Source organism: Vanacampus margaritifer, chromosome 6 (assembly GCF_051991255.1).
Source record: "Vanacampus margaritifer isolate UIUO_Vmar chromosome 6, RoL_Vmar_1.0, whole genome shotgun sequence".
Lineage (NCBI taxonomy): Eukaryota > Metazoa > Chordata > Actinopteri > Syngnathiformes > Syngnathidae > Vanacampus > Vanacampus margaritifer.
Window position 1 is genome coordinate 4,219,174 of NC_135437.1, and position 26,160 is coordinate 4,245,333.

Sequence of the window (26,160 nt, forward strand, 5' to 3'; positions counted from 1 at the left end):
GCGCTGAAGGTGGAAACCCGTCTGCTATGCATGTCAGGTTGAATTGCTCTCATATATTACATACAAGTCAGGATGTGTACTTTGCCACGTTTTTGTAAAGTCCTGCATATAAAAAAAAAAAAATCAGTAATGTGTAGAAAATGTTAAATGGTCCCTGTCCTTGAGAGCCCCTATCCAGCCTGTTTTAGATATTTCCCTCCTCCAACATACCTGATTCATATGATCAAGATCATTATCAGGCATTTGCAAAGCTTGCTGATGAGCTGATCATTTGACTTGGGTGTGTTGGTGGAGGGAGGCATCTAAATCAGGCTGGATAGATGCTTTAATCATTAAGGCGTACAGTATACAGCTGTATGACAACAAACGGGATCTTAAAAATCTCAATTTGGCAAAATGTCAGTCATACAATTGTACAAAACTTAACTCAAGAGGTGCTGATACTTATGGAAGTCATCGCAGCGTTTACGCTCAGTCAGGCGGAGTTTCTGAGTTCTCATGGTGGTCTGTGGTGACTTATATGCAGTTTGGGGGATTGATTTGCTGCAATTAGGCAAGTTAGTGCCTTACGACTGCACAAATGAAGTCATTAATCTTGACATGACATTTCGTGGGAGGAAAGGCCAAATTACCCTCAGGAAAGAGATCAATTCATGTAATATAGAGAGGTCAAGGGTATGACCGAAGGTTAACATTTACGCCTACACATAAGAGAAGAAAACAAGCAAATGTAGTTAATTAAAAAGGAAGATGTTCACTGACACACACAAATCCAACTAAACGTGGGTAAGTATGGCTATGGGGTTGAATCTAGGCCACAATGTTGAGATCAACAGAGAAAACACAACAAGCGAGTAAGCAGGTTATTGGAAAAAAACAACACAGAAAACAAACTTTTTGTGAAAAGATACATTTTACAGTGACTTAGATATAGAAAAAGGCATACTTACATTCCAACATATTTAATGTCTAATGTTACAAATTTATGTAATATTAAGTACCTTGCTTCAAAACATTTTTCGCGTGTATAGCCTACCGTAAGCAAATCTTATCACGCTAGAAGCAGCAACAATTGGTCATTAAATCCAACTTGGTGAGTGCAATTTCAAAATAAAATCTTTCCAAATGGAGTAAAACACTGACGTTAGTACCTTGGTACACATTGAAGCTATTCCAGGCAGCGAGTTGCACCGTATCTGCAACTTGACTCCTTTTTGGAGTCGCTGACCTATGGTTGCATTGTCTTGCAAATTGTTGACACCCACAAGGTCGCCCTGAAATCAAGTTCAATCAATCAATTAAATCAATTAAGGATATTGAAAAACTACTTAATTACACTGAGACTGTATTATATGGCGTCTGTTGCCAGCATTCAGCGCCCGCTCCAGCGTTAGCATGTCCAGCATTAGCAGCTATTGTAGTTGCTTGCTAGTGGCGAGAGCGATCGAGTTTAATGGATGAGAATGACTGGGGCTCAGTATGGCCTTAATTTCAGAAAACTACGACCAATCGTTTTTAAAATTCACATGCACATAATTACGTATGCCCACAGTAATCTCTGAAAATATGAAAGGGATCGACACAGTATTTTGGATTTTATAGGCATACACTGTTTTGCTCTCCATAGGTGTGCACATTTGTCACTTCGCTTACTGAGAAAAACGCATAATGTCCATAAAATGGGGTGGGGGATTTTCCATTATATAATTCCAATTTTAAATATTCTCGAGAAATAAGTTTATTTATCTTTCAAAGGTTTTAATTGCATTATAATACCAATATCATTATATTAAGTTGAAAAATGATAGGTAAACCGCAATATTATCATTTATCGCAATATTTTCTGGGGCAATTTATCGTCAAGCAAAATATGGCATCCTGACAGGCCTAACCACCAGACTTACTCAAAAACTCCGTTAAAGCCGGCAAAATCGCTAATGTGGTGTGGTCCTGGCGTCACTTCGTGTCAGATCAAAATCTATGGGGAGAGATTGACTTAAAAGCTCAGTAATGTTTAGAGAGGAAAATAATGTGCTGCCACAGTTGAAATTTAAATAAAAAAAACAACAACTGTTATCTAGATATGAAAACCAATTGGTCATTGATTATTTTGGAAAACATGATGTTGAGAATTCTTTGAACGACCTTAATAATTGGTATGGTAAAAAAATCATAGTTTGTGTAACCTTGATTTAAAAGCATTTGCACTTTATTGTTATAATTTAATCTTGAGTCGTTCGTATTATTAATAATAATATTGTTGGTAAACAACAAGCTGGTTTCACTTTTATTAGCTAATAAACAACAGGCATTTTTGATACCACCAAATGAATTATCAATCAGTTAATTGTTTAAAATATGACTCTCTAAAATTAGGCCCTCGGGGAAAAAAATTGGCTAGTATAACAAAGGATGCCAGCAAATCAGGGATCCGTATTACACACAAATACAGACACACACAAAAAACGCTTTTTAAGGGTTATTTTAGGGTGGTGTATTATACACGGGTGAGTATTAAACACAGAATTTTACGTTACTAACCACAATGAAAATGTGAATTTGATGACAAAATAATGTATTGACAATTCCGAACATCCTGACATTTCTTATATTTACGCAATACAACACAATGCAATGCTTCCTTTACACAATGGAAACAAACGGCATACTGTATTACTTTTGCCTGTGATTAGCATTACAAACCAGGCAGATTGTTATGGTAGCCAAATGATATTTCATCATATTTTGAAAGCTAAATAATCTTCACAAATCAAATTATAACAATCAAAATTCAATTTTTTTTCATTGAGCCTTTGACTGAGTAAGTCTGCCATTTTGACTTGTGACGTAAGTTCGTAATTGTCCATCTCCACTGATCACCAGTGTAACAATTTTACATTTGACAAACTTTACAAACTAGCCACACAGAGTTAATTATCTAAAGATAGTGGTGGGTCAACCTCTAGTACTATTTTAAGAGAAAAATGTTGGTTGAATTAATTCTACTTAAGTCAGGTATAGATATTCCACTGTATGGCCATTCACAAGTGTTATCCTCCTCCAACACAATCAAGAGCCCTTGTGCATTCATTAACTGGCAAACACCAAAATTCTAATGACAATGTACAGTATATCAATGTTCATCAAAGGTCATCTACACTTTAAACTATTCATTGGGGAAGTTTTCTTTTCATCCAATATGCCACAGGGAGGAAAAACAAAAACATCCACACATGTAAAGATACTCCCAAGCTTCCCGAGCCTCCCGAGCCATCTACCACATAACACAAGTGTATTGAGAGCTCAAAATGAAGGAATAACACCAGGTAACAATATGGCTCAGTTCTTTTTGCCGTAAGATTTCACTTGGGAGAAATGTTTGGATGTTGATAAAACTACATCCTTCCTATGGTATATGACTTTGCTGAAAATGACTCTGTCTTTAATTGGCACATTTTTTTCCTCATTTATTAGGGCTGCTTCTTCTCTCTGCTGTGCTGTCTCTCTTACAAACACAAAGCTAAAAGCACACATTCCCACCTAATCCACATCCATCCTCCCTGAAAGCACTGCGGATTGATTTTCTTCTAATGCAAACTTCCACGTTGGGGTCAGACTTTAGGGTCACAGGGGCCATGTAGCTTGACTTCAAAGAGAAGTAGGTCAAAGCCGGAGCTCTGACTTGATCAAGTCATAGCTATGAGGTAAAAGCACTCACTCACAACATGACTAACTTGGTTAGTGGCGCTACGCATTACTACATTCACTAATCACTCCATTTAGAATAGTTTTGCGTGTGAAATAAGACACTGGCACTAATAGCTATTTGACATATAGAAGTGTTTATACATCAAAAATCTCTCATCCATCTATTTTCTACACCACTTATTCTCAATCAAGTCGGGTGTGAGGTGGAGCCTATGCCAGCTGACTTTGAGGTCTGGGTACATCCAGAACTGGTTGGTAACAAGGGACTATTGCTCTATTGTTTTGAAATACTGTACTCTTACTTTAACATACTGCACAACCATGGATGATATACATTTAAAATGCTATATTGTACTACAATAACTCCATTGTGTAACATAATGTAATAGAGTTGCAGTTGGTCAGAATTATCAGGATCATCAATAGAGAAAAATCAATAGAGAATTTGATGACTTACAACTAATAGAAGAATTGTGATGCAGATTTGTTACTTCTGAGCATTTTTGACCAGGGAAGTAAGTGCTTTACAAAACAACAGGTTCAAACTTTGGAACTGTTGGCATTGGGGGGGGGGGGGGGGGTTGTGGATGAAACATTTATTGTCTGATAGTATGAATTTTTAAAAAAAATGCGGAAGACAAACTAATTTACTTCCACAAATTGTCTCAGTAAGTCCTACACTTCTCCAGCATCACCACGTAAAGACAATAGATTTCTTCCTATCCATCACCTGATCTGTTATGCCATCTAGTGGTGGACAACGAAAGCAGTACAGTACTGTAGTTGTATTAAAGGAACAAAGGAGCCTCACTGCTGTATTATTCAAATGCTCCAGATTCCAGGTGACCCTGAACAGTTAAAGTAATATAAATGGGATGGGAGGACAATGACTAATGAAATTACATCATAGTACATACACACTTTTAAAACCTTGTAGTGTTAGTACCATGGTAGGCTGCATTATTTCTCATCAACAGGTAATGGCTATATTCCCTATATTAGAGAACAATCAGGAAGAAACAAAAATTAAGTTGTGTTGTTGTTGTTATTGTTGTTGTTTTTGCCAGTTTAAGGTGTCATTTCCAGCCAGAGTACAAGCAATTCTTGTAAACAAATCCATCTCAAATGATAAAAAAGCAACAAACTAGAAATTATTGTCTGTATATGTATGCAGTATTTAAACACATCTATAATTGATCGTCAATATTAATGCTTTATTGCCTTTTTTTTTTTTAAGTAGCTGTGTCAAGTTCCACTGAAACGTTTGGGTACAGAACATTTTCTTGCCGCCAGAGGTCAGCATTTTACCATATGGATGAAAACGAGCATGAAATCGTTGGAGAAATAAAAAACAAAATAAATTATTAACTGCCATCATTTTCTAGGTAGCAACAACTACAACAAACCAGTGAATATTTGGCTAAGTTATGATTTAATATTTACTTGACAACATATTGTTTGTCACCTTTTATTATATGCAATGAATTGGAAATTGTGCACATTTTAACATACTCGTCGTTGCAGCATCTGAGTGACTAAATGAGAGTACAGTGTATGTTTCATAAATAAAGCATGCATTGAAGAAGTAAAAATATTGTATAAGTAAAAAAGTTTTTTTTAAAAACTGTCGAAAAATTAAAAGCAAATGGAACAGTGGAAAAGTGATGAAAGAATTGATGAAAAAACAACTGACCAAAGACTACAGTGCAAAAAAAAAAGAGGGGAAAAAACATTACTGAAACACATAATATTGAAAAACAAGTCAAGGTAAAAACCAACATACGTAAGCACACCTCATGGCTGCAGTATATACAACTCATATGGCCATTGTGATTCATTTGACACTTAAGCTTTACACGTGTAATTTCCTGGTGTGTGTGACCTGATAAAACCACAACTGGATTTATTCAGCAAAAAATAAGTCTTGAATTTTTAGAGGCTCTGAGAATAGAGAGTTATGTTTCATCAGGAGACTGATTTCTTTTCTCATATTTTTGCATGATTATAAAAAGAACACAGCCCATTTTTCCATGAACTGTAAAGTATGTAAACAAAAAGCATGAGATTCAGACTAAAGCCTCTTTTACACAGAGTTCCAGCAAAATTGCCACAACAGAGTACCAGAACATTACACATTACACATTCTACACAAAACCCAGGAAAGCATGTTGAGAAATTAGATGTCTGATGTCTGGTTTGACATACACAATTCTTCATCAGACAGTGACAATTGCTTTCAACACAAGACAGTGGGAGAACTGAGTGTCAGGTGTTAAAAATTCACCGTCCAGTCCCAATATTGTGGAATATTCTAACACACACATATAGCATGCCATCTTCATCATGGCTCAAACAACTGGGACAGTTGCTATGGACTCTTTTTTGCACAAATCCACTACTTCCTGAACTGAACACCACTCCTTCATTTCTTGTCATTCATGAGTGGACAAGCTTATTAATCCAGGTGTGCCTGAAATCAGTAACTACCACCACAATAGCCAGACACACCTGGATTAATCAGTTTGCCCAATCATGAAAGACAGGAAACAAAGGAGTGGTGTTAAATTCAGGAAGTAGTTGAGCTGGGCAAAGAGCCCATTGATATTAATGATGTTCATCTATATATTATACTGAATTGAGGGCCAGAGAGACGTTGTGCTTGGCCGTTCGTTTTGAAGGGCGAAGCAAAAATTTGGCGACTGCCAACCAATCACTGAAAAGAACTTGCTTTTACTTGTCTGTTCAAGAAATGAATAAATGTCATGAAGCGCTACTTGTTGATGTAACAACCAAAACAGAAGCATTGAATGAAGCAGCAAAAAGAGAGTGCAGTCTTAGAGCAGAAACTCTGTAACCTTCAACAAACAAAAAGAGGCAATACATTTAAAACAGCCATAAAAAAAAGCCTTAAAAGGGGCAACCCATTGGTGCCGCATTCCTCTGTATAATGGGAGAGTTTGTGTAACTGAACATGTATGTTGAAGAGCTTGCAAACTTGTTCGGCAGTGAACTTCAATCTTTACGGTTGCTGCAACACAGTCAAACAGTTTTCCCATCTGTTTTTAGTAAAACTAATATGAGTGTGGACAAAAGGGCAAAATGCAAAATAAGTTGCTAACGAGGCTGGAAAAAGGTTGTTAATCGATTGCTCAATCCATTCATTTGCGGTCAACACCCCACCACAAGCGAATCATGGACAGTTGTAAATGGGACAGTGAGAGGGAATCAGATACACAACAGTCAACTATGTGACTCATTACATCAATGGCCACCATTTGATCAATTGTTTCATCATACAGTACATGTTTTTTCCTTATTAAATAGCAAACAGAAGTTTGCAGTGAGTGTTTACTGTAAAAAAAAAAAATTATATATATATATATATATATATATATATATATATATATATATATATATATATATATATATATAATATGGCGAAATACAACACTACAACCGAAAACTGGAACCATGCCAACAAGTCCTCCAACACAATGCGACCATATTGGTCGTTTTACCATGCACAAAAATACGACCAAATAGAGCGGATTCCACGACTGACGTTGGTACGTTGTGCGCATGCTTCTTGATGTCAACTCATCGTCACTTCTGGGATGGGATACTAATGGTTGGGGTTAGTATTAGGCTTTCAGTGAGTTTGTAGTATGGTTGACGTTACAAAACATGGAGTCAACACTAACACAACTACTGGCCTGTTAGCTCAGTCAGACAGACGCTCGTCTTCCAACCAGATGATCCAATTTTGAGTCCCAGTAACTACCGTTATCATTCAGTTATACTACTTTACATACTATTTTTTTGCTATTTACATGGCCGATAGGGGTCCCTAAACTATAATACACTTGGTCGTAATTTTGCACGTTTCAAAACGACCTATGCAGTTGTTTTGTGTTGGAGGACTGTCTCAACCCTGCATCAGCTTGCTGCCTGAACCTCACACTCAAGAAATGTTTAAGCCCTTATTAACTTTGGCCCTGGAGAAGCAATTTGTTCGATACAATTTTCTCCAGTGCACTTGGGATTAACATTTAAATTAAATTTGATCTTCTACAGTTGGTGAGGATTGATCAGTTAAATAATACATTTTTATTATGTTCTTTAAAATTATGGCTTAATGCAATTAGGAATATTTTCCCACCAGATTAACATTAAATGATTTGTTAAAACAAAAGAAAAACTGTGCAACATGCCATAGACTGAAATACTGTCTACTACACTACACTACTACAATATATGTGATATTTCTATATATACAGTAAGAATGACTGGACTTTAGCATCAGGCCTGTTTCAAGTCGCACATTGTTCTGACAACTTCAAGTATTTTGGTTGGTTTTCAAAATATTCAGCACCATGTTCAAATTTTGGAAAGAAAAAAAATAAGTTGTTGGAAACATACTCATTGTTTAAACACACATTTATTTAACTCTTTCACTGCCACTGACGTTTAAAGACGTCAAGTAAAAACCTACGCTTCACTGCCAATGACGTCAAAAGACGTCATCCAATGATTTTTTTTGAAACGGGTGCTGGGAAGGCTTGCGGAGCTCTCCTGAAAGTTTTAAGCAGGTTTTTTGAGCCTAATGACTATTTTTGGCCCCTAGAGGGCAGCGATGAGTCTCTTTTGACAAGATCGGGTGGGCGTCAGTAGAGGCGGAGCTAGAGCGTTGAGCAGGAGATCAGAATGGAAAACAAAGGAAAAATGGCGGCCGGTCGCGAGGAGCTAACGCCAGAGCCATTTTTTTCAAAGACCAAAAGCATCGCTAAAAAAGCACATTGTTGATGACATGATCATCATCGATGATGAAGATGAGGGTGGTGACTCCGTGGTTGGAAAGCATTGACGTGGCAGTAGAAGACGTTAGATGGAGCTAGATGGAGGAGGGAACGGGCAATGGCGAGCGTTTGCAAGCAGCTCTACACTTACAAGACGAAAGGCATCGACCAACGCTAAAATAGTACATTGATGACGACGGTGATGATCCTCGATGATGATGAAGGTGAATCCGAGCTTGACGGCGAAATTGGAACCGCTGACGCGGCGGCTATGACGGTGTCGTAACGCGGAACGCAACCGAGCACGCACAGGCGGACGTTCGATCGGACGACGGAGAGTGCCCCGAATCCAATGCATATTCATCGGAGGAAGTGTGTACAGTCTGCTACTTGCTTTTTATTCCCCGGAAAAAAAGGCCGTCAAGAAAGTGTAACGTTTGCACGCAAAACGGACAAAGCGAAAGTGAAAGTAAAGTGTTGTGCGAGTCCTGGCGTCTCCTTGCACGCAGGCGAGCGTTACAAAAGGAAAACTGTATTTGAAACATCCACATAATTGTAAGTGGTACCACAGTTGCACATATTTGTAAATAGTTTGCGAAATTGTTTTGTCAAATTGTTACACTGTTGAATGGAAATAAACGTATTTTGCAATCAAAAAACACTTTTTCATTGTTGGTGAAAGCGTTTTACAGAAGTAAAGCACTATTTAGGTGTTTGTGGCATCATTCATGGACAAAAAGAAGTGTACAATTCACTAGAGTGCATGAAATAACATCGTTTCACAAAAAGCTCTTTTTCTCCGTTTTTTGTTTCAAAAGAGAGAATTTCGGTGAAAGTAACCATTTTCTATTGTTGATTACTGAAGAACGGAATAAGGTAGAAACAAACTTTTTTTTCTGATGAAAGCCGAGAGTCCAATCTTTCATTTGGTAGTATGTGTGTTTCCATAGTCCAAACACAACATTTTCTGTGGACCTTGAAAGATCACTCAAAATGCTTAAATTGGCTGGCAGTGGGGACAACCCGTTTCTGAAAACGTCTGGCAGTGAAAGAGTTAATCTCCAATGTGTTTATTTGACTTTTTCATATTTTTATTTGATTTTTTATATTAACATTTGTAGCAGTTGATTTTACATACTATGGTATTTTACCGCCATTTTTTTAGGAACACCACAATAATACCATACCCCATCATAAAACCATGACAATACTGTACCATATGATTTTAATATTGTTACATGCAACACAGATAATGACTCCAGCAACAATCATATCTTCCTAAAACCAGGTTTATTGCTGCCCTCTTCAGATCATTTTGTTTACTGCAACTCCATCATATTCATATAATCCAACGGAGTGAAATGATTTTTAGCTTTCTCTTTCAGTACAAAACTTTTTTTTTTTTTATCAATTTAACTTAATGCATAATGAACCCTTGGTAATACTGTAATAAAATCAATTAACAAACTTCCACACAAGACAAATTTCTCAAAAAACATTGATGAATATTGTTTTTATATACCCTTCTAAACCATGAAAGCTACACATAATGCATAAAGTTGACAAAATGTACAAACAAGGACTAGCATGTAGGAACGCTAATGTACTGGCATCAGGTAACAATTTGACCACAAACTGTTTGCCAATGTCACACAACAATGTGCCTGAAATGTAACCATATTCCTCTTTCATTGACATATTTGCTTTGATTGCCATCCCACTACTAAACAGCATTCCGAAGCACATTTTTCACACAAATAGTAAAGGATACCAGATGTAGATGAGTCATTACTATTAAAAGTGGAACCTATGCAGCACAACGGCATTGTGCATTTAACGCGACCCACACACCAAAATACAGCAACTCTGTCTGTCGCTCTGACAGGAAACTGTGACGTCAGTGCACTTGTTTATCTGCGGGGGCAACTCAACATGAAAATCCACTTCTATCTCAGTGCAAGGAATCTTCATTGTTTTAGATGACACTTTTGGATTTTACATGATACTGCTACGTGGCCATCAACATTAGATTATTCTCTTAAAGTAGAAGTGTTCCTTGGAGGTAAAAATGTAATCATGCAAACTATTACCACACTTCATGTAAGCTGTTACAAGACACACACATCTTTTTGTGGGAAAACTCAAGTTGAATAACTAACTTTAAGGTACATCTATCTCAATCCTACAAGTCTCCCAGTTCCTAGCGCTGTTTTTTTTAGTTTTTAGTTTTCATACAGTTGCAAAAAAACAACATAAGGTCAAAACTTTTTTTTTTCACATTGTCATCATGGGATGTTGTGTGTAGAATTCTGAGGGAGGAAAAAAATAATTTATTCCATTTTGAAATGAGGCTCTAACATAAAATGTGGAAAAAGTGAAGCGCTGTGAATACTTTCTGGATGCACTCTACGACAACATGAATAATGGCAGTACAAAATCAGATGTTTCATGTGACTTTTGAGGCAACACGACGCTTCACTTTTGGTTTAAGTGTGCAATTTTATTTTTGCCCAATGTGACTTAAAGACTCAAAATGAATACGGCTGCGCTTTAAAAAAAAAAGAATTGAACAATCTATATCAAATTGTTTGCTCTTTTCGAGCCTGTTATCGATTCATAAAACCATTAATTGATTATTTTACTATCTCTTTTCCGATCAATTCATAAGAAAATAGAGTTTTAAAGGCAATTTTTTTTTGTATCTTACTGTTTTCTTGAAATTTACTGTTCACATGAATTTTAAAGTATTTTCTTATATTTATGAAAGACCTGACTCATTGCACTTTAAAGGGCTCTGCACACGGAGGCGACGTCGCTCGCTCTCAATTAAATTCCTATGGAAGCACGGCGACAAGGCGAAAATCGCTTTCCCCCCCTCCCCCTCGGCGACATTCGTGCATGTAAAAATTTGTGTTCGTACACGTAGACGTGCACGCGTAGGCCCGTGACATGGTACTAGAAAGTTGAAACATGTTCAACTTTTGGCGCTATCGCCGGGGCTTCAACCAATCAGCGAAGGTTTCATTGATGAACCAATGAACGCAGGGCATGCTACGCAGTGGGCTATCCAGCAAAATGGATGAGATAATTTTAGCAGTGTCCGACTATCATTTTGTAAAAAACAAAAACATAATTTTGTATATTACTTCACGCAATAATTTCTGTGACATCAACAAAAAGGCATGAGAGCTTGTTGGTACAGGCTTAATTTGACCGGTAAGTTTTCTTCACCGTTTTTGTAACAGTTAATAATAATAATAATAATCATAATAATAGGAAATGGATGGATCTTCATACTGGAATTACATACTGTAGTGAAACTTCTGTGTTTACAATGAAAAAGTTCCGATTCCCTCCAATTTTAATAGACAATCAAATCCGTTCTAACAAGAGAGCGATGTCTATTGCTGCCGCCGTCGCGGCTGCTTATCGCGTCCCGTGTGTTGAGACCCGTGAGGCAACGAGGTATCTTATGTTCTGTTACATCCAGATGTTATTGTGAGTTGTAATTTTGCTAACTATGAATGTTAAGTTTATATTAAAACTGATTTGGAATCAGTATACATTATTGTTGTCTGAACATTTTGCACAATAATTATTTTTAAATAAATAAAATCTTCAATCAATTTAAACGTTTGTTGACTTTATTAGATTAAAATCAATGAAAATCATAATCGTCCTGAATGACTGAAAATATCGAGATTTTATTTTTTGGCCATATCGCCCAGCCCTAATTAGACCTAATCATTTAACTATCATCTATTAGAGTTTCTGTTAAATCGGCCAATTTTCTTTAAAAAAAGAATCAATTGTTACAGCATCTGAATTTCTGGCAAAACTCGAAACTGACAGGAAGCTTTTCCCACCCCCTTTCGTCCTCAGCCACTCCTTAATAGGATGGACCTGCCAAGGGATCTCACAACATGAACATGTTGATGTTCGGCAAGCTTGAGTATTGCCCACATCCACTTGGAGTGAAAACCTTTGTAAATTGCAGCAGGTTTCTCAAAGTAACATTGAAGCAGAGGAGGAGATCCACAGACCAACACGGTTTGCTTAACAATGATGTAGCCAAGATTTATTTTGTTGAATATTGCCTTAGGAATATGGACAAGTACCATACTTGTTCCATGCACCCCCAATTTCCCCCACCACCAGCTCCAATTTAAGCATCAACAATGTTAACCCAGGCACTATGGAAAACCTTTTTGCACATTTATTGAATATCCTTGATATCAAACTTAAGTTCATTGCTGTATTAAACTAACTACAGACGCTCCCCTACTTACGAACATTCGAGTTACGAACAACGGTACATACGAACGTGTCTGCGCGCATGCGCGCATGTCAAAAAATGTTCGGAAAGAGATGCTGTAAGTTAGATTTAGTATTGCGCACCTTTTTCCGAGTACTGTAGTGCTTCTTTCCGCCGCTAATACCGACGCTTGGCGCTGTGAGAGCTCACCCAGCATTGGAGGCTCAGCAACGTGTCGAGGAGGAGGAAGAAGAAGAAACGCCTGTCGCTCATAGATAAAGTCATCGCACTCTTCGAGCAGCAAGACCCAAATATTGAACGTTGCACAAAGGTTGCAAATCAATTGAATGATGCCATACAGTGCTACCGCATCATTTATGATGAAAAAAGAAGAAAACTGTGCAATCGTAGTTAGATCACTTCTTTCGGCCAGTTTCTAGTAAATCCTCCAAGGAAGATACTCATCAACCCTCATCTTCTTCTCCGCGACCCTCAACTTCTTCCTACATTGAAGTTACGGAGGAGGAAGTAACTTTTGAAGCCCATTCCAGCGACGACGAAGAACCTCTCATGATATAAAATCCTCCTCTTCCTCCTCCTCCATCAAATCCTTAAGCATCGAGTACATCTTCCAAAAGTAAGTTAAACTTCATTTTATTTATCTTATTACGTACATGTACATACTGTGTGTGTCTCTTGCTCTCTCTCTCTAACATACGTAGTACAGTACTGTACGTATTCTCTTTAAACATAAATTATAATACAAAATATAGCACTGAAGCAACTTACGAACAAATTCGCCTTACGAACGATCGCTCGGAACGTAACTCGTTCGTAAGTTGGGGAGCGTCTGTATTGTAGACTACAGTCTTTGACTAGTCCATGTACGCTAGTAGGACAACTTTAGCATACTATATGGACAACTATGTGTTACTAGTCAGGTAACATTGTAAACTGTGTGTTAATGTTGGGCTACTACTAATGTTAAAAGTAAACTATTTACATCTAGTGCTTCACTGGTAGTACACGCACCCCGATGTCAACTAGTGCAAAGGTTTGCCTAACATGTAGTTTCATGCGAGTATGCCAAAGTTGTCCCACTAGTGTACTGAAATGGCATGCAGTAGTGAGGGGGGAAACCGTCACCAATAAGACAATTTACAGTAGTTTATCCACCCGTATAAGCTTTTATGTCAGCTGTTTGCGCCACTACTTCACGCATCACGAGAAGACAGGCACACGCACACACTCACTCACAAACGTGTACACTGTAAGTGCGCGCCCAATTACGTAAATATGCAAGCGTACTATCATTAGAAATATGCAGTTTACTCACCTGCTCGGTGTTATTCCGGTCACTCACGCGTATAGCACCTACTTATTTTTTTTTGTCTTCAACGCAAACGTCGAGCTTTAAACCAGCGTGTCAGGCTTGTTTACAACTTTTCAGCGTGGATGGTGATTGGTCTGAAAGGAGTTTAGTCCACGCCCCGATGTTCAGTCACTGGGCCGGGTAGTGAGATCCTCCCCTCTTCGTCTCTGTTTTCAGTCTTGGCTTTCGCTGGAGACGCATTCGGAAGAAACCAGGATAAACTGATCCACACACTGCACGTCACTTTCGACGCCCATTGTCATCAGATTACTTTATGGATTGTAGAAATAACACATTAATGGTTAGTTTACTAATTGCTTACTAAATAATGATTTCTCAGAATGCACGTAAAAAGAAACTTTAACTACACTTTTACATTTCATCACATTTGTTTTTTTTATTTTATTTACTTTTTGTTTATTTTACTATTATTTCATTTACCATTACTTTTTGTCTTGAATGTACTTAATAAATGCTTTATTTATGTTATATGTGATTTAATATTAAATGAGAAAATATAATTAATTAACCATACAAAATGTTAGTACAATCCATTTTCTGTATTGCTTGTCTTCATCAGGGTAACTGTTATCTTAGCTGACTTTGGGCAAAAGGTGGGGTACATCCTGTACTGGTCACCACTGTGCTATTGCAGGACACATGGAGATAAACAACCATCCACATTCATACCTACTTAAAGTATGCAGCTAGCCTAACTTGCTTGCTTTCAGGCATATGATCTTGGATACCTGCAATTTGTTGGCAACTTGTCTGGTCCATCTCGATGTTGAAGAAGTGGTAGTTAGCCTTGGGATAATGAATTATTAAACTCAATGTAGCCATGACTTTTACAATGTTATTCCTGTGTGAGCAAATGTGAGCGTGAAAGAGGGAGAAAAAAGACAGTGGAATCTCTTAGATTGAACACAACCTGTTGTGGGATGCATTTAGGGCACTTGTCTCTCAGCCGGTTAGATGATGGTGGTGTGTGTTTGAAGCCCAAATGTGTCTGGACAAATTAATGTACACTCCTCAGAATCTTTAAAAATGGCGCTGGCTGTTAAGACTGATGGCCTGGGATTTTTGCGGTTAGAGTTAACACACTTGACTCCAGTCCCAACAAGTGAGATGGTTGTGAACTATTAACAATTCTAATCACTTTTAGGGTGTGTCACTTATTTCCTGAAATTCACTATTAGCTCAGTCCCTATTCCCCATGATGAATAGTAGGGTTTGACTGCAATGGCAAATAAATGTCTGATGTACAGCAATGTAAAGCGACATGTCAGACATGGACACGAACGATTGGGGTGAAAAGCGACCAGTGCACACTCCTATAAATTTTCCTTACTTTACGTGCTTTAATCTTCGTCTGTCTATCAGATGGACTAGGAGATCTTAATGTTCCTTCAGGGTTATTTCTTGTACAAGTCTCTGCAAGAAGGTAACAAAATTGTGTTTCTGATGAGGTAACAAACAATGAACTGTAAGTCATTTGAGCCAATGAAGTACACATTACATCAGCGAGACTTTGTAAAAGCCATGTAGAATTCTGCACATTAAAATATAAACACACAAGGAAGCTGTTGTATCTTCAATCAAAACTTAGTACAGTTGTCTAGTAATATTCATTAGGTGAAATTTGGGAAACCAAATTGTTTAACATGATGACAAATCAACATCTGAGTAAAAGCTTTCAAATGCTTTTGTAAGCAGCACTTTTGGAAAAAATAAATAAACACTTTTGGTATTTACCATATTTTGACGACTATAAGGCGCACTTTGAAGTCTTAAATTTTCTCAATCGACGGTGCGCCTTATAGTTGTCTTGTTCATCTTTGAGTTTTGTTTGTAACCACCAGCTTGTGCTAGTCTTTCTTCTTTTCTTTTTTTTTTTTTTTTTTTAAATTCTCCTCTAGTCATACAACATACATTCCCTTCCTGCTCTCTTGCTCTAACGCTATCCTTATTCTTGTGACCCTAGGTCCCTCTGCTGGTCAACCTTTGACATAACAATGTAGTCACACAATATCAACACATTCCCTTTTCTTTGAGGCTACAAACACACATTATACTTCTTTTTTTTTTTTTTTTTTTAATACTACAACTTTTGTTGTTGAGTTTGGACTGTTTGTAACCTGACGTAATTAGACCATTGAAGCTCTCTTTGGCCCCTCCTGCTGTGGATTTAGAGTCGTCTCATGCTTTGTGGATCTGTGCTTCGGCTTGAGCTGGATTTGTTTGTTACCCAGTGACGTGGTTACATCTCTCATCACCCATTATATGACATCAGCTGCCTTTGAACGTGAGTACCACCGATACAATGCACATGCCATTTTTTTTCTGCTTGCTTTGCAAGTGAAGGGGCCATTTTACGTTTGTAAGGTCACAACGCACCCGAGCAACATCAGGCCTGCAACGATAACTGGACTGAATTTTTTTTAGGACAACATTTGAGTTGCACTCCTATAACACACAACCTTTTTTTTTTCATTAATTGTTTCTTTTAATACTTTTGTTCACTAAATGCTTCATATTGTTTGCAGTTGAATTTACTGTGTTTGTGTATTTCTTTTGAGTAGTGCATTGATCTAAGAAAGATTTCATAAGTTACTTTAAGTATTATTAATAATTTCCCTTCTAAGTGCAGGAAGCGCCAAATTCTAATTTACATCAAGTCTAAGATTTTCTATTATTGTATCTCCTGTTTACCAAGTGAATTGAATTAGTTGTTGAAGTACCCAGGACCCCACTCATAGTACTACCAACCCTATTAACGAGAGTGTTAATACTATAGCTACATGAGACGGGGTGTTACATAAATTGGAGGCACCGCTGGAATATATTTTGTATTATTTCAAAGTAAATTGTCAAAAGTAACCTTAGCACCACAGTATTCTAGAAGTTGCTAACCATCAGTACATTTCATTTAAAGTAATTTACAGCTAGATTTTTTGGGGGAGAACGGCCACACAAAGTAACGTTCTCTTACTCAATATACGCAACTGGTGCAGGGGTGAAGGCTTAGAGCTAGTGTATGCTCTTATAACACAAGGCATACCAGAAGAGACTCAAATTGAAGACATCAAGAGAGTACTTGAAACTATAAAAGCTTTAGGAAAAGTAAGAGTACGAAGCAAAATGTTTGATCCGGAGAGCAAATCATTATCTGTGCTATGTGAATGTCATGAGGAAGTCGACTCAACCAAAATTCCCCCTGAAGTAATTTCAAATGACAGAGGAGATGCATGGACACTACTTCTAGCGGAACAAGAAACAAGTTCTGACCTCTTCTCAGAGAAGCTGGACAAATTTCTCCAAGAGGAAGGAAAGTCTCTTGATGATATCAAACGACTATACAGCCCTGCTCCTCCATGGAACCAAAATCCCGAGTCCCTCATTCGTGCAGTAAGTGATGCATTACAACCATCCCGGACAAACAAAAGCAGTTCCTTTCGGCGCCTGAGAACATTCTCTGGAATCAGCCCCATTCCAGCGGGAGAAGACAACTTTGACAACTGGATGGAACAAGCAAAGTTCATGATTGAAGAATATGAGTACACAGATAAGGAGAAGAAATGCAGAATTGTCGAAAGTCTCAAAGGACCAGCTTTGGAAATAATTCAAGCTGTGCGCATGTTAAATCCAGATGCAAGCCATGTGGACTATGTACAAGCCCTGGACAGTACTTTCGGAACCACAGAACCTGGAGAGGAACTGTATCTCGCATTTCGAGCACTTCACCAAAGTTCAAGTGAGTGTTCATCTGACTTTTTGCTCAGATTGGAAAGAACACTGAACAAGGTCGTGAGAAAAGAAGACTTTCCAGTCAGTGACGCTAACAAAGCAAGACTAGAGCAACTTATTAAAGGTGCAATTGAGGCTGATATCCTGCTACTTCAACTCAATCTCAGAGAAAGGAGAAGCAACCCCCCATCGTTCCTCAGCTTGCTGAAGGAGATACGAGACGAAGAGGAGCGCGAGACAGGCAGACAAAGGCTTAAGAAGCCCATAAATCAGTATGTGCGCGCCGTGCAAACAACTGATGCAGAGTCATTGAAGAGCCCGTCAGATGACCTTCATAACGAAATCCAAGAGCTTAAAGGAAAACTAAAAGCTTTGAAAGAACACTCAGCAGAACAGAAGAAAGGATCCAAAAGGAGGAAAAAGTCTAAACACGAGTCAAGTGATGGTGTACAACAGTTAAAAAAATAGGTTGGAGCTCTACAACAACAGATAAGTGTAATGTCTGTCAAGCCAAAAGCTAATTCGAGAAATTCCGTTCAGCGTGCCAAATACAAAACTGAGAATAGTCCCAATTCCACTCAGTCAAAGACCAAGACAAAAAAAGATTCAGGGTATTTTTGCTATAGATGTGAAGAGAATGGACATATTGCTCCGAAATGTACAGCTCCTGAAAACTTGCAAAAGGTAATACAAAAGTTAATAAGACAAGTACGAGGGAGTCCAGAAGTAAAACAAGACAGCACAGACGATACAGAAGAATGCATTGCGCATGTCAACACCGCCAGTGTACCCTGTTCTGGTTCAGACATCCCTGAATGTCTGATTGGTCCACCTTCTATAGCTCCTATCAAAGTCAATGACATTTCATGCGTCTCATGGATTCTGGATACACATTAACCATCATATTTGAAAATTGGTACTGTTGGAATGAAGGATTCTTACCATTTGCGTGTTCATGCCGTTGAATAATAAAACATACAATGAGATCAGTGAATTCAGGCATTTTCTTTACATTTATTCACAAAATCGCGGACAGGAGAGGATGAGCCTCCTCGCACCATCTTGTCTCTCTCACTGTGAAGTTTTCCGCTCCGCCTGTAGATAATATTCTCTTTGTTCTACAACGTTACCTCCCAGAGTCACATGACTACGCCCCCATTTGTCACAATAATGTCTCAATACAGTTGGCCAACCATGCCCCTCCCATCTGTCCTGTAGGAGAATCAACACCCTTTAAACATTTGAATTGTCACACAAAACTATACTGAGTAAATCAAAGCAATTTTGTCCAATTCTAAATAGTTATAACTAAATCAAAACAGTTATAATTAAATTGAAACAGAATATTTCCTTCAGTACAAAGCAAACATCCCAAAGGTTTCAATACACCAAATTTCTACTCTTGCCATCTGGGGATTATCTGCTGCGTCTTATCCCTACCGTGACTATGTAGTAGTGGAGATGGAAGTTCCTAAGGAAGCAACTGGAGTTAAAGGTCCCATTACTGTCCTGGCTTTAATCTGCCCTGAGATCCCACAAAGTCATGAAACGCCTGTTGTCGATGGCACCAATGCTTTCTTGTTTCACAGACTGCTGAACATTTGCAAAGAAAATGGAAGTGAATATAAAGTAAGTTCCATGAGAGTCAAAGCAGTCTATGATCAAATACAAACCCAGCCATTACCATCAAGTGAAGAAGACAAAACAATTGGAGAAGTAAAATGGCAAGGTCCTGGTCCCCTTACACTAGCTCCAGGTGAAGAGTTCTATGCCACATGTAAGGTATCCAATAATGTCGTCTTAGTTGATGCACCAGTCTTCCATTTGGTGTGTTAGTACAGCCCGGTGTTCTTCCTGAAAGTTACATCGATCAGAACAACTTCACAGTCTTTTTGCACAATGAGTCAGAGAAACCCATCTGTATTCAGGTAGGGAGATGCATGTGGTTGATATAGTCACCAGCCCAAAAGTATTTGAGTCACAATCTACCACATTAGTTCCTAATCTTTTTTACTTTGGCGACTCTCCCAGAAGAGTGGAAGAATAGACTAAGGCAAAAGCTAGCTAAAAAACACTATTTCTCACTCAATGAATGGGATGTAGGATTAGCCAAGGGAGTAGACCAGCAAATCAGGTTAAATAACTCAACCCCTTTTAGAGAGAGGTCACGTTGTTTAGCTCCAGCTGACATTGACGATGTGAGACAACACCTACAGCAGTTGCTAGAGGCAGGGATTATCAAAGAGTCTCGCAGCCCATACTGTATGCATCGCCAATAGTAGTCGTGCGCAAGAAGAATGGTTCCATTATAATCTGCACTGACTACAGAACCCTGAATAGTCGCACCATACCAGATCAATGCACAGTGCCTCGTATTGCCGACATGTTGGATTGTCTCTCAGGCAGCAAATGATTCTCAGTCCTGGACCTTCGAAGTGGATTTTATCAAATAGCAATGTCCGAAGAGGATAAAGAAAAAACAGCATTTATACACCCACTTGGATTCTACCAGTTTGAGCGAATGCCTCAAGGTATCACAAGAGCTCCTGCTACTTTTCAGCGGCTCAAGGAGAAAGTCTTTGGGGACAATACATCTTCTCCAAGTCATTGTGTACCTTGATGACTTAATCGTTTTTGGCAAAACTCTAGAAGAAAATGAGCAGCGTCTCTTAAAAGTGTTAGATCGACTCAAAGAGTTGGGACTTAAATTGTCCATTGACAAATGCCAGTTTTGTCAGTCTCAAGTAAAATATGTAGGCCACATTGTGTCAGAAGTTGGCATTGCTACAGATCCTGAAAAAAATACCTCAAAGTACTCAGATCATTCCTAGGTTTCTGCGGATACTATCGCAGGTTCATAGCCAATTATGCCCGCAGAGTTCGCCCATTAACTGAACTCACAAAAGGCTATCAACCCACTCAAAAAAGTAAGTAAAACAAACTCAAAGATCCTGATAAGACTTACCTGAAACCTTCTGAACCATTTAAAGAGCGATGGGATGAGTCTTGTCACGAAGCGTTCAAGAAGATTATTGAGTGTTTGACAAACGCACCCGTTTTGTCGTTTGCAGACCCTGCCAAACCTTACATATTGCATGTAGATGCTAGCATGCATGTTTTAGGAGCAGTTCTAAATCAAGAATACTCCGAAGGTCTTAAGCCTGTAGCTTTTGCAAGTCGCAAACTCAGTGAATCAGAGCACAACTACACAGTGCATCAACTTGAATTTCTGGCACTGAGATGGGCAGTTGTAGACAAATTTCATGAATACCTCTACGGTGAGAAATTTACAGTCAGAACCGACAACAATCCTCTAACGTATGTGTTGACAACAGCCAAACTAAATGCTGTCGGACATCATTGGCTTGCAGCTTTAGCTACGTATGATTTCAACATTCAATACCAGCCAGGTCGTCACAACATTGACGCCGATCTATTATCATGACAGCACAGTGGTAACAATGGATGTTTCTGAATTCGCCATCAAAGGGATTTGTGAATCTGAATCCCCAACCAATTCAGTTAGACTTGTTGATCAGCTTGGCATCCCGCCTACAGCTATTCCCGAAGCCTGTGTTTCCAGTGAGTCTAGGAGCACATGATCTTGACCAGATATCCTCCAAAGATCTTAAAGCACCTCATGATCTTGATCCAGTTATTGGTCCTGTCAAACAAGCCATTCAAGCAGGCCAACCACCAGTTTCAAGCAAAACAGATTCCCATGAAGTAACCCTGCTTTGTCGAGTGAGTTCAAAACTTGAACTGAAAGATGAATTACTCTACAGAAAGATAAATTCACCAAATTGCACAGAAACCCCAAAAACTGGTTTTACCCGAAAGATACCAATCTCTGGTCATGAAATCTTTGCATTATGACTGTGGACATCTTGGAGTGAAAAAAATGGAGTTACTGAAAGACCGTTTTTATTGGCCACGCATGACCGCTGATGAACAATATGTGAAGACATGTGGACGTTGTGTTTCACGCAAAATTCTCCCACATCGTTTGTCTCCTTTGAATCAAATCACCAGCAATGGACCATTAGATCTTGTATGCATTGATTTTCTTCAAATTGAGCCAGACAAAAAAGGCATAGCAAATGCACTTGTCGTAACTGATAACTTTACGCGTTAGGCGTAAACATTTCCCACGAAAGACCAAAAGTCAGTCACAGTTGCAAAAGTGCTTAGGGAAAAGTATTTTGCTCATTATGGACTACCTGCCGGAATACACTCTGATCAGGGAAGAGATTTTGAAAGCCGACTCATAAAAGAGGTATTATTCATGCTTGGTGTCAGAAAATCAAGAACATCACCCTATCATCCGCAAAGGGATGCACAACCCAAACGTTTCAACGAAACACTGCTGTCAATGCTCGGAACACTCCAGAATGTAAAGAAACATAAGTGTACTGATATGCTGAGTCCAACATATCAGTACAGTGACAGTGACTGAATGTTGTGACGACCTGGCTGGTATTGAATGTTGAAATCATACGTAGCTAAAGCTGCAAGCCAATGATGTCCGACAGCATTTAGTTTGGCTGTTGTCAACACATACGTTAGAGGATTGTTGTCGGTTCTGACTGTAAATTTCTCACCGTAGAGGTATTCATGAAATTTGTCTACAACTGCCCATTTCAGTGCCAGAAATTCAAGTTGATGCACTGTGTAGTTGTGCTCTGATTCACTGAGTTTGCGACTTGCAAAAGCTACAGGCTTAAGACCTTCGGAGTATTCTTGATTTAGAACTGCTCCTAAAACATGCATGCTAGCATCTACATGCAATATGTAAGGTTTGGCAGGGTCTGCAAAAGACAAAACGGGTGCATTTGTCAAACACTCAATAATCTTCTTGAACGCTTCGTGACAAGACTCATCCCATCGCTCTTTAAATGGTTCAGAAGGTTTCAGGTCAGTTAGTACATGCGTACAACTGCTCTAAAAAAAACAGTCCACCGGATATTTGCCATACTATTTAATGTTTGGTCGGAATGCAAGATTGCCTATTGATATCTGGTTTGGCGCCACTTTCAATACAAACACAAAAGCCTCTCATCTACAGTATGTTGACAAAATGAGGAAAGAACGCAAGCTTACCGCTTAGCTATGGAATGTGCAACAAAGAACCATCTCAGAAACAAATCCCTTAACTCTTTGACTGCCAGACGTTTTCAAAAACGGGTTGTCGCCAGTGCCAGCCGATTTAAGCATTTTGAGTGATCTTTCAAGGTCCACAGAAAATGTTGTGTTTGGACTATGGAAACACACATACTACCAAATGAAAGATTGGACTCTCAGCTTTCATCAGAAAAAAAAAAGTTTGTTTCTACCTTATTCCGTTCTTCAGTAATCAACAATAGAAAATGGTTACTTTCACCGAAATTCTCTCTTTTGAAACAAAAAACGGAGAAAAAGAGCTTTTTGTGAAACGATGTTATTTCATGCACTCTAGTGAATTGTACACTTCTTTTTATCCATGAATGATGCCACAAACACCTAAATAGTGCTTTACTTCTGTAAAACGCTTTCACCAACAATGAAAAAGTGTTTTTTGATTGCAAAATACGTTTATTTCCATTCAACAGTGTAACAATTTGACAAAACAATTTCGCAAACTATTTACAAATGTGTGCAACTGTGGTACTACTTACAATTATGTGGATGTTTCAAATACAGTTTTTCCTTTTGTAACGCTCTCCTGCGTGCAAGGAGACGCCAGGACTCGCACAACAGTTTAACTTCCCCATGTTGACGTTGACCGGTGTTTGTTAAACAATAAAAAGGAGGGGACAGTTTGTTGAAGACAATAATTTATTCGTTGTCTCTAAGTGTGTGTGACAGATAGGAATATTGAAAAATAGTAGATATGTGTGGAACATGTGTGAATTGTGTGTTAATGGGGGGGATTTGATTTTTTCTTGTTTGTGTGCTGGGAGAAGGTGTATTGCGTAATGTCCTGGGGGAGTGTTGAAGTAGAAGGGCAGTTTTTGTGTTTTTTCTCCTCAGTGATGAAAATGGAGAGGAACAGACTTTTTTATGAAATATAAAAGACTATTTTTAAAGCTGGTTTAAAGACAGGCCTGTGGGGGAGGGGGGTGTAACTTGTAATTTAACTACAGGCCACTATCTATATTACTTTTTAATTAGGTCTGCTTTTTATAGTTGAATATTGAGTAATAACTATTATTTCTTTTAATTGAAAAATAATTTTCATTTTTTATTTTTCCCCTGCATCTATGATGACTCATTCGTAGGGGTGAAAATGATTTAACCTTTGAGTCCCATTTCAGAATTTGAAGGCGGCCATTTTGTATGCAAGTCCTAAGGCTTGACAGAACTTCCCATGAGGGCGCCGACTCGGAGTTGTCATATTTTAAGCATAATTTGAGGTAACATATAATGAAGAAGAAGTCTATGGTAGACATATACGTAAATATAGTAATACTACTTGCTATAGTGTAGAACACATTTAAATAAAACTACAAAATACATATTGTTTGAGAAAATTTTTATTTTTTTTAATTACAACAAGCAGATAGGATATCTTGCTATGATCTCATCTCCCTCTGTCTGTTCCGAGTGTATAAGTGTTTCAGGCAGGTTCAATCTTTGACGAGAGGTGTTGTTCTTGGGTGTCTCCAACGTGCTGGAATAACCTGGCTGTTGGGCACAGAGTGGACGGCGAACTGAACAATGGTCACTTTCGGGGGGGGGAAGTGATCACACGGACTGCGAAAAGGATGGTATACTGCAAATCCGCTCGCCATGAGACTGTTCAATGACTCTTATGAATTATCTGAGCAAAATGTCCATCAACTCTTTGAGCAGACATCTCAAACTCTCATCACAGCCGTCCTGATGAAACTGTCAGGGGTCTCCGGTGACAGCTAAGGCCTGCTTTGAACTTTGCCCTGCATAAACTGCTATCAAAAAGGACAGGAAGGAATATGAACTCTAGTGTGGACTCAAAGTTCGAGTCATCTGAGATCGGCCTTTGAGTCATATTTTGGTCTGTTTGAGTACAGTTTGCACTCTGTACTGTGTCGGAAAAGAAGATGTGATCTATAGCTACGCAGTTTCGGAAATTGAGAACGGCTTATGTGAATTAGGGTAGTATAAAATTTATTCTAATCTTTAATACTATATTTTCCGTTGTTTGATGTTTGTTGAATTTGGTCTTCTAATTTTTTGCCCATTTTCCTTTTAAATTTTAGCTTCTGGATTGGACTCAGATGTGGAACACTTACGGCAAAATTGCTGGTTAATTTTTTTTTTAATTTTTGATTTAGGTCGCAGCACTGATTTTAATTGGGTCATGATCTGCAAAGTTGCCTACTGTGTTTTACAAGCCTCGCTACTCTGTAGAAGAGGGGAGGATAATTAGCATTTTAAGATTACTTTTTGGTTTATTTGAAGTAGGTATTTTGATCTTTTATCTTATTTTACAGTTAGTTTGTTTTTTCCTCACCCTGTGTTGCCTGGACAGAATTCAAATTTGCGCCTCCAAGGGTTTTGTTTTTAGGAATTGTTGTTGCAAGACTAAGCAGGATCTGCTCCTGTAGTCTTGGTGTTGGCCAAATTGCCCAAATTTGTTTTTTATTATCAACAAGACACAAGGTGTCAGTTTTTTCCCTTTTTGAAGCAGCAATTTGTAAGCGGCTGCAGTTTTCACATTCAGGTCTGAAATGATCAAAATTGATCTTTATCAGATGAGGGAGTCAGTTACTGGTCTGTCTGTGTGTGTCACGAAGGAAGATATGCACACAAACAGTTCATGTTGGATTAAATAAATGTAGAACTATAAGTCAGTCTGAATGTGATAACTATATAGTTCGTGAGAATGAATGAATTCACAGGAGGACAATTGAGGATTGGTGATTGGACCTACACACATGGAAGAGAGTAAGTTTTGGCAAAGACGGCGAAAATAAGGTGAATATGTTCTATTTTATCTCTCCCGGGGGTGCTCGCGGTTCCGGCCGGGCGTGAGCGGCTCTGGGGGTCAGATGTTATTTTTATGGGTTTTACTTGCTGGTGATAGTTGCATTTATTTTATGGCTGGAAGCACATTCATGCCATATCTATAACAGTAAACATTATGGTAAAACATTTCATTAATCATTATAAGCTGTAGACAAAAATTGGCCTCGTCAGATTTGAATTGGCTATAAGATTTTCATTGTTGCATTAATGAATGTGCTTAGGTCATTAAACTCAGCCAAAGGCTGGATTTTGATTGAATGTCACAACAAACAGAATTTTTCCCCAGGACGGACCTA

At 38.4% G+C, this 26,160-nt stretch overlaps 1 long non-coding RNA gene across 1 annotated transcript in view; it reads right to left on the reverse strand.

The window, feature by feature from the left end:
* The window catches only part of LOC144054081 (uncharacterized), a 196,512-nt gene extending 182,315 nt beyond the window's left edge, over positions 1–14,197 (reverse strand). Inside the window, exon 1 of the long non-coding RNA XR_013294592.1 lies at positions 14,096–14,197. This is a non-coding gene — a long non-coding RNA (uncharacterized LOC144054081). The remainder of the gene's footprint in view (positions 1–14,095) is intronic.
* Between the last annotated feature and the right edge of the window lie 11,963 nt (positions 14,198–26,160).